The sequence below is a fragment of the Dermacentor andersoni genome, chromosome 8 (assembly GCF_023375885.2).
Source record: "Dermacentor andersoni chromosome 8, qqDerAnde1_hic_scaffold, whole genome shotgun sequence".
Lineage (NCBI taxonomy): Eukaryota > Metazoa > Arthropoda > Arachnida > Ixodida > Ixodidae > Dermacentor > Dermacentor andersoni.
In genome coordinates this window covers 15,301,180-15,310,139 of record NC_092821.1, presented here as the reverse complement: position 1 = coordinate 15,310,139, position 8,960 = coordinate 15,301,180, and the positions used below count along the sequence as shown (strand labels likewise).

The following is an 8,960-nucleotide window of genomic DNA, read 5'->3' as shown; positions in this document are numbered from 1 at the left end:
TTATAATTCGAATACACGAGAAAGCAAAACTTTTTGGCACGGAAACTCAAAAATAATCCCCTCACCAGTTGTCGTTTATTTGGGTGAGCACGCCACGAAGAATCCAGATCAACTAGCCGCTGACAGTTTCGCTGTAGAAAATCCTAGAACACCTAAGCCCTTCTCATGAGTAGTAAATGTGAAAGCATTATGTCCAATTGAAAGCCGCTGAGCAGTCGTTCGAGTTCTGCGCTGCAAGTAACGTGCCATAGCGGTACGTGCTGCCCGAGCTACCAAGCAGCAGCAGATATCAGTGCAAACGCCGCATGCCACAGACGAGATACTGAGGAAGCAGCAGTGGCCACCAACGCCGGCAGGCGAAAGCGGTACATGCTGCCCGGACCAGTACGCGGCAGCAGCCTACGATGCTGGCTAAGGCACCGCGCGCCGGCTTCCAAAGCGAGAGTGAGGGTGACGTGGCGTCGCGTCCATGTCACGCAACACCTGGAGCGCTATGGCGGCAGGAGCTGTTCGTCTACTTCGCAGGCTGTCTGACGGCTCTCTGGACCACACTCATTCTTCAGCCCGTCTGAACACGCGGTCAGGACGGCCTGAGCCCCATCACACCTGCATGGCCAGACACCGCAACTGCATGCTTATATCTGGCATGCAGAGCGTTCTCTCCGCCGCCTTGGCATTCGGACTCCCCTGCCTCACGATCGGACTGAATTGGCACTGATAGCGTGCGCAATCTCACGCCACCGGAAACACTAATTCAGCCCGTTGTGAGGCTGGCGACTTCCCCGTTCTTGCTCTGTATGTGCGTGTCACGTGCTCTGTGAGTGAGGAAGTGTGTGTGTATGCGTGCATATCTTGTGCACCATATAAATTCCTGCTCTAGATGGCTGGCTACGACACGTAATTGAAAATATTTATTGCAGTAACGTGCGTTCTCATTCTAAAAACAGAGCTGAAGATGCATGTCTCGTCAGTGAAAATCGCGATGTTCTCTCGGAGACTGATGCCCTTGCAGAACATTTCTGTTCTTTATATAGTGCAAAAGCTTCTACCTCAAGTAACCTCCCTTCTCAGTCTGCTACGATGTGTACACTATGAGTCAATGAAGACCTTCTTCTAAATTGCACGAAGTGCCTTGTGGGGAAACTTGTGGTTTGTAATGTCCTACTTCACTACTCGTCGGACGAACACAGACGGAATCACTGAACGCAGCTGGTTTGACAGTTTCTTGTTCAAGCGCTGTCTTGAGCGCGCGGCGCGGGGAGCTGCGTGCTTAGGCGCTACTTCCTTCTCGTCGATTAAGACGCCGATGGCTCACCATGCCCCCCTGCCCCCCCCCCCCCTCTAGCGAGAGAGTGGAGGTGCGAATGAGTGATCTCTAGGCGAGGATGTAGTGCTAGCGTCGGCGAAGTGAACGCGCTTGGTCTTCTGAATTGGTTTGTCGTCGGCGGTTATGAGCTAGGCGTCGAGGAAGGCCGGGAAGGCACGCTTGACGCGGTTAATCGAAACGCCGTCTTCGCGTCCGTTCATCAGCAGGACAAAGTACTTGGGGCAGCGTTGGATGGCTATGTAAGGCCGCCATAAGGTGGCTGCAGCAGTGGTGATCGCACCGCATCGTGCTACAGGAAGACGTGCGTGCAGTCTCGGAGAGCGCGACTCACGAAGGTTTGGCGTGAATAAGGTCGGCACTGAACAGGAGAGACGTGTCCCATGGCAGCAGTGAGGTGACTGGCATAATTACGGTCGTCGAGCATTGGTGCTGGCGCCCAGTCGAAAAATTGGCCAGGTAAGCCCAACGTAGATCCGAACACGAGCTCTGCCGATGAGCAGGAGGCTTCAGTCCGTATTACACTGCGAATGGCGAGGAGGGCGAATGGTATCGTTGTCCGTGATGATGTGAGCGAGACTTTAGCTTGCGGTGAAAGCGCTGGACCATGCTGTTGGACATTGGGTGGCAGGCCGTCGTCTTGATGTTGCTGACACCGAGCATTCGGGACATCCCACGGAACAGCGCAGAGTCGAATTGACGACCTCGATCTGTTGTAATGGTCGAGCGAACTCCGTAGCAACTAATCCATACTGTGACAAGCCATAGGACAACTGTCTCTGCGGTGATATCGCTGAGTGTCAATGCTTCATGCCAACGCGAGAAGCGGTTGATATGTGTTAAGATATTGCGATTATCCTTGTATGGCGGCAAAGGACCGACCAGGTCGATGGGCACATGGCTGAGTCGCGCATCAAGAGGCCTAAAGGTTCCCAGCAGACTGAGGATGTAGTGCCGAACTTTGATTTGCTTACATTGGAGACAAGCCTGTGCCCTACGTTGGACGTCGACATTCATGCGTGGCCACAGGTATCGTGCAGTTATGAAATGTTGAGTCGCACGAATATCAGGATGTGAGAAGGAAAGTATGGCTTCGAAGAGGTTGCGGCGAAATTGTGGCAGAGCGCAGAGGTGAAGACAACTTGTAGAGACATCGCGAACCAAGGGAATATCGCAGCCTGGAGATAGCATGTCTTGAAGTTGGAAAGAATTATCCTTCAGTCGTAAGGCCGGTTCGCTGTCCTCTCGCTCTGCTGTAGCCATAGCTGCAAAGTCCACAGGTGGGCGCTCCTGGACAGCTGTGTTGACTTGTATGCGGGATAGTGCATCAGCGACTGGTTAGTTTGTGCCACTGATGTGCCGATTGCCGCTCGTGAATTTTGATATGTAGGCAAGTTGGTGAATCTGACGGGGACTGTAGGCAGAGTTGGTAGCGTACGTGAGTGGCTTGCAGTCAGCGAGGTTGTAAAATTGGCGACCTTCGAGGAAGTAGCGCAAATGTCTTACTGCCAAGTAGGCCGCCAGCAGTTCACGACCGAAAGTGCTTTATCTACGCTCGACCGGCGAAAGCCTTCACGAGAAGAATGCGACCGGCTGCCACACGCCATGGACCAACTGCTGCAGCACTCCACCGACGGCGACTTGTCAAGCCTCCACCGTGAGTGATGTCCGGGCGTCGTACAGGGGATGTGCAAGGAAAGCCGCGTTGGCGAGAGCTTTCTTAATGGAACTGAAAGCTGTCTCGGCATCGTCTGTCCAGGAGATGGGAGCGTTTGCTTTTGTCTGACCGGACAGGAGTGTGACGAGCGGTTGCAAGATGACAGCGCGGCCGAGAAATGAACCACCGATAATAATTGGCAAGCGAAGGAATCGCCTTAGTTGCTTTGTGGTTGCAGGTCGTGGAAACTGCCCTGTGGCTTCCACACGAGCGCCAGGAGGAGATATCCCGCGCGCCTCGGCGTGATGGCCGAGAAAGTCCAGTGCACCGACACCTAACTCGCTCTTCGATCCGATCACGACTAGCCGGTATTTCCATAATCATTCCAACACTGGGCGCAGATGAAGAGCGTGGTCGTCTACTGACGCGCTGAAGACGAGGATCTCGTCGATGTATGCGTAGCAGCAGCGCAAGCCACGGAGAACCTAATCGACAAATCGTTGAAACATTTGTGCGGCGTTGCGCAGGCCGAATGGCATCCAAATGTACCCAAACATGCGAAAATTGTTATTATGGCTCTCTTTGGTGCGTTGGAAGGTTCCACAGGTGTTTGATGGTATGCCTTGGCTAGGTCTATCCTGCTGAATATTGTGGACCCGTGCAGCAACGCGGTGAAGTCCTATGTGTGGGATGCAGTAACGATTCGGTACTGCCACTTTGTTGAGGGCGCGGTATTCATCGCACGGCCTCCATTAACTGGACGGCTTGGGGACCATGTGTAGCGGTGATGACCATGGACCAGATGATGGGCGGAAGTATCCGAGCTCGCGCAAATGTGATTCTTGCCGCGCGATCTCGTAACGGTCATGAGCAAGACGAAGGGGACGTGCGAAAACTGGTGTTCCCTCAGTCCCAATGTGCTGGGTGACGTCGTGCCGCACCGAGTCTTCGAGAGAAGGCACATGGAAGAGATCTGAAAACTCTTCGAGAAGTGAAGACCATGGTGGGGAGGCTTTGGCATGTGCTTGTACAAGATGTAAGGGTGTTAGACCAGATGTTACGTGCTTGTCAGGCGGTAGTGCTGGTCCTCCAGCGTAGGAGGGTTGACACACACCTCCACACTGATGTAGATGAGATAACGCACCTTAATGACGAGCGTCGGTGATTTGAAATTGGCGGCTGGTGGTTGGGCCGAAATCACTCGGCGCCTTCGGTGCGACGCTGGCGCGTTTCCCGCAAACGTGCAAGGTTGGCGGCTCTGACGAGCGTGGGCTCCGTAACGGTGGTGGTACCAGCACTTGCCGCGGTAGGTACTCGGCGAAATGACGCGACTGCGGAAGGGGCGGTGATAGCGTGACGCGCTACTTTGATGGTTGGCCTTGAGCAAGGTCATTCGGTCGGCCAGCTGGTCTATCTTGGGATTGAGCATATCGTTTGCGGCAAGATGGTCTAAGCGATCACGACGGACTGGTGCGTCAAGTGATTGAGGGCGAGGTTTCTCGATGGCAGTGAGTACCGATGTACAGTCTACACTGCTCCGGCTCTGATGTCCGGCGTATGAGATTGGTCTTTAGTACATCGTATGGGTTTTGAGGAGGTGGGGACGGAGTATATTCCTGACAATGGCGATGACGGTAGACAGTAACGCGCGTCGAACCTCGACATTTGTGCGCCAAGCCGTGCCGTCGATAAAGTAGCTCAATGCTCAGAAACCAGAGTTCTGAATCTGTCTACCAGAATTCGGGTAGCTTGATGTTGGCGACGACAGGGTCGGTTGCCGTGGCGATCGTCGAGGCGTCGTTGCGGGTTGTGGTGTCCATGGTCTGTCGCGAGGAGAGGTTTGTGGCGGCGTAGCCGAGGAAATGAGAACGGCCTTGCGAACTCAGGTGGATAGCAGGTGGCGTGTTGCCATTCGGCGTCCGTGGTCGCTACTTGTGGGGAGACTTGTAGTTTATGATCTCCCACATTGTTTTTTACTCGTCGCACGAACACAGAAGAAATCACTGAACACAACTGGTCCGATCGTTCCTTGTTATAGTACTGGCTCTAACGCGCGGCGCACGAAGTTGCGTGCTTAGGCGCCACTTGGTTAACGTCGATTATGACGACAATGGCTCACCATTGCCTCAAACCTCCCCTTTTGGCACTGATGGTATCACTCCACACTGCTTAAGACGCATGGGAGCATACTTGTCCCTACTCTCACAACCATCTTCAATAGCTCCCTAAAGTCTAAATACGTGTCCTAGCGATTGGAAGCTAGCACAGATAGTGACCGCGCACAAATTGGGAGCTAGAAATCGAGTTACTAACTACAGGCCTATATATACCCCTTGTGCCCCGTCAAAAGTGCTTGAATGTGTATTGCGTTCACGGCTTTCTGTTAGTGCTAGGAGCATTTCATTAAATGAACTGCATGGCTTCGTATCCGGACGCTCCAAAGCAGACTTAGTTACATTTATTATCTATGCTTCCAGTTCGGTACATAATAGGGGCCAAGTAGACGCTTTTTACATCGCCTTAAGTGAAGAATTGATGTAGTTTGCCATGAGCTCCTCATTACAAAGCTCACGCAAATGGACAAACCTTCTTGCTTAAGTGTCCTGGTATCAAATTAGCTAAACAATAGATCGTACTTCCATGGCATTGATAGACAGCGTTTTGTTGGGTACGAGGCCACTGCCGGGGTTCATGAAGGACCTTGCCTTGGCCCTCTTCAACTGTTCATAAATGACATTTCGTCAGTAATTGAACAGTCTTAACTTATTCTATATGCTGAGAAATTAAAGTTGTGTAGGACTCTCAGCACTGTTCACGACATTGACCTTCAAAAAGAGATTTTTCTCACTCTCAAACTGGTACAGAAACAATAAGCTACTTCTAAGCACTTCTAAAACGATAGTAAGGAGCTATACACGGAAAACACACCATGTGCAAGTGTTTTACCCCATTCGGGATGTGCTACTGACCACGGTCTAAATATGTGTAGTTAAGTATGCCTAACAATATATACTTTGTGCTCTTACAATCGTTTGTCATATATGGTGTGTTTCCACCTACACCAACTGGAAAGGGCAAAGACCTAAATTTTTCGCCCTTTCCACTCACCTACGTCGGCAGACGGGGCGGTCGCATGAGGCGGCAAAAGAGTTCGGCCAGTCACCGCGACGTCGCAGTATCGCGCGCACGGCTGAAGAGTCATCCTACTGTCACGCGGAATTGGCATTGCCCGGCGCGTCTTTGTCGATGTGCACCTCTTGGCCATTCAGTTGCTCGTGTTTTGCGTGTTGCTGTGAGTGTTTCCGTGCCTGCGAGCTTTAGGAATGTGAAAGGAAGGACGCTGAAAGTCCGTGCAAATTACGTGCGCCGCGATACCACGGCAACTACACCGGGGACACGAAGGTGCACGTGTTCAACTTCGCGCGGGAGGAAACACTGAGGAACCCTTGGATACGTGCTGTGCCGCGGGAAAACCTCTTAGTCGCCGAGAATTCCAGGGTAAGCTTATTTTTTGTATAGCATTGTTATTTTGTAGCAGCATCAACGAAGCAACGCACCGAAAGATGGGACAGAGCTACCGCCGACGCCGTCCGCGTTCCATCCGCATTTTTTCGCATTCACGCCGAACGCGTGCAGTGCCCGTAACTGCAGCCAGCGTCTCTGACGGCGGCTGGGCAAGTTTAGACAGTGGAAGAAGAGTTGGGCTCGCTCGCCGTGCAGCGTCCGAAGTCACTGCCTCTTGTCCATCGCGCAACATTTCTGAATCAAGCGTCCTTCCTTTCTTTAGATCACTATCGTCATTTCTGACCAGGTTCCTGTTGTAGATCTGTGTTTACTTTTGTTTACTCGTGCTTGCGCAATCGCATCTCGTAAACTGCGCGCGTTCGGCGCGAACGCGGGGAAACATGGACGGCGTCGCTGGTAGCTCTGTCCCACATTTCGGTGCGTACCCTCGTTGGCGCTGCTCCGATTTCATTGAAAGAAGTTATACATAGAAGTTTACCTGGCTCACAAGCGCCACTTTTGTAGGTCAAGTACCCATGGGTTTGCTCATTGCAAATAAAATTTATTTCTAGTTATGCCAACTTCACGGAGGAGGACATTATTCGAGTAGCCTCGCAGGCCGAGCAAGCAGCTGGTCGCGCCATCACAGTGCCGCTATCTCATGTGCGCCTTCGCCCGAACGCTGTACCGTCGAAGTTCCCGAGCTGTCCGAGCCATAGAGTTTCCTACAAAATTACTAGAGGGAACTCTGGCGCTGCAGTCGTTGTCCTACCATGGGAATGGTGGGAAGTACATGGATTTGTCTGATCTTCGTGCTTGTGGATTCAGACGTTCTTGTGGCTTTGTATATTACGCTATATAAATATTATTGTCGTATATTTCGGCGCAATTTATATCCTTCGAAGTGCGAAAGAGGCCGGGAACGCGTACAGTTTCTATTAATTGCAAATGATTGAGCTTGTACAGGTGACCAAATCGAAACGCGCCAAGCGTCTCAAGGCGCTGGCATGCCCGCGATAAATTCATAAGGGCGTTTCATTCACTTGTCGATACGTACGTCCGTGGCTTAATAGTTTCAATATCAGGCTTCTGTGCTAGAGTCCCTGTGTTCGAATCGTGCCGTCGGGCAATTTTAATTATGTTTATTTAATTATTTATTCCGCAATATACTCTTGAAAATGACGAGTTAAAGTCACAATGTCGTTTGAAGCCAAAAGGACGAAGTTTAGTCAAATCCATGTACTTCCCATAATCCCCATGCTGGGACAACCACTCCCATTGCAGCTCCCGTAGACACTAGCGCCAGAGTTCCCTCTAGTAATTCTTCTAGGAAACTCTATGGTCCGAGCAACATGTCTAGGAAAGCTGGTAAAAGGGAAGCCCCAGACACCAAGCGCGCGCGCATAGAGCATGCTGCCCCCCACAAAGCCATCGCTGAATCCAATGAGGCCTTTAACAGAGCACGTGAGGAGGACAAAGCCAATTCTTTGAGTGAGCTTACCAACCTCTTGAGGAAACAGGAGATGAAGTTCTGGGACGTAATCGAAAAAAAATGAAAGGCTTGTCATTCACATCGTTGGCGATGAAGCACCGTGGCTGAAATACTGTGTTTGCGTGAAACAAAACTTCAGCGTGGCGCTACATGTCGTGAAAACCGCCGTAAGAAAGCTAGCCGCAAATCTGTTGGTTCCCAAAATTGCTAACAGTAAAAGGGGCATAGCGGAACTCTTCGAAGGCATCGAGAAGTGTCACGGTGACCGGATGTCCAAATCAGTCGCGAAAATTTCCGGGACCGTTTGTTGACGGCTGTATCAGTTTTCCACGTCCCAAGCAGAACACGACGCCGACTGCATTCGATTTCTGAAAGAGCAAGTCACCTTGTACGTATCGAAAAAACAGCGCAGACACTACTCTGGTGATTTCATGGTGCTCTGCTCCACTCTTTTCACTATATCGCCCCATGCCTGCGCTTACAAACTCAGCCATGGTAGCATCACCTTGCCGCATCTTGTGACGATCAGATCGGTGTGCTTGTCTTATGGTATGAGCCCTCAACAAGAGCATCAGAGCGATGCATTCCTCAACTACATGGCGAGAACAATTTTTGAACTGCAAGATGGCCAGCGCTTTGTCACAGTTATGGTAGACATAGAAATAGACACAGAAATAGACACAGAAACACAGAAATACATATAATACATAGAGACAGAAATACATATAAAACCCTACTTTGACTACAAAAGGGGTAATATTCGCGGCGCTGCGCTTAACACAAATGAAGCTGCAAAATGTGCCCTCATGTTCATTTTGCGCATCCTGACTTGCATATTCCAAGAAATTGCGCACATCGTGCCAGTGCACAGAGTCGAGGCGGAGTTCCTGCACAACACGCCTAAAGAGATGATTTGCGGGCTGGAAAAGATTGGGTACCGGGTTGTGTACGTCGTGAGTGACAACAACTCTGTGAACAGAAAA

The 8,960-nt window shown here is 51.1% G+C and overlaps 1 pseudogene; it reads left to right on the top strand.

Annotated features, from left to right (window-relative positions):
- The first annotated feature begins 7,837 nt into the window (after window positions 1-7,837).
- LOC126526598 (uncharacterized) lies at window positions 7,838-8,681 on the top strand (annotated as a pseudogene).
- The last annotated feature ends 279 nt before the right edge of the window (window positions 8,682-8,960 follow it).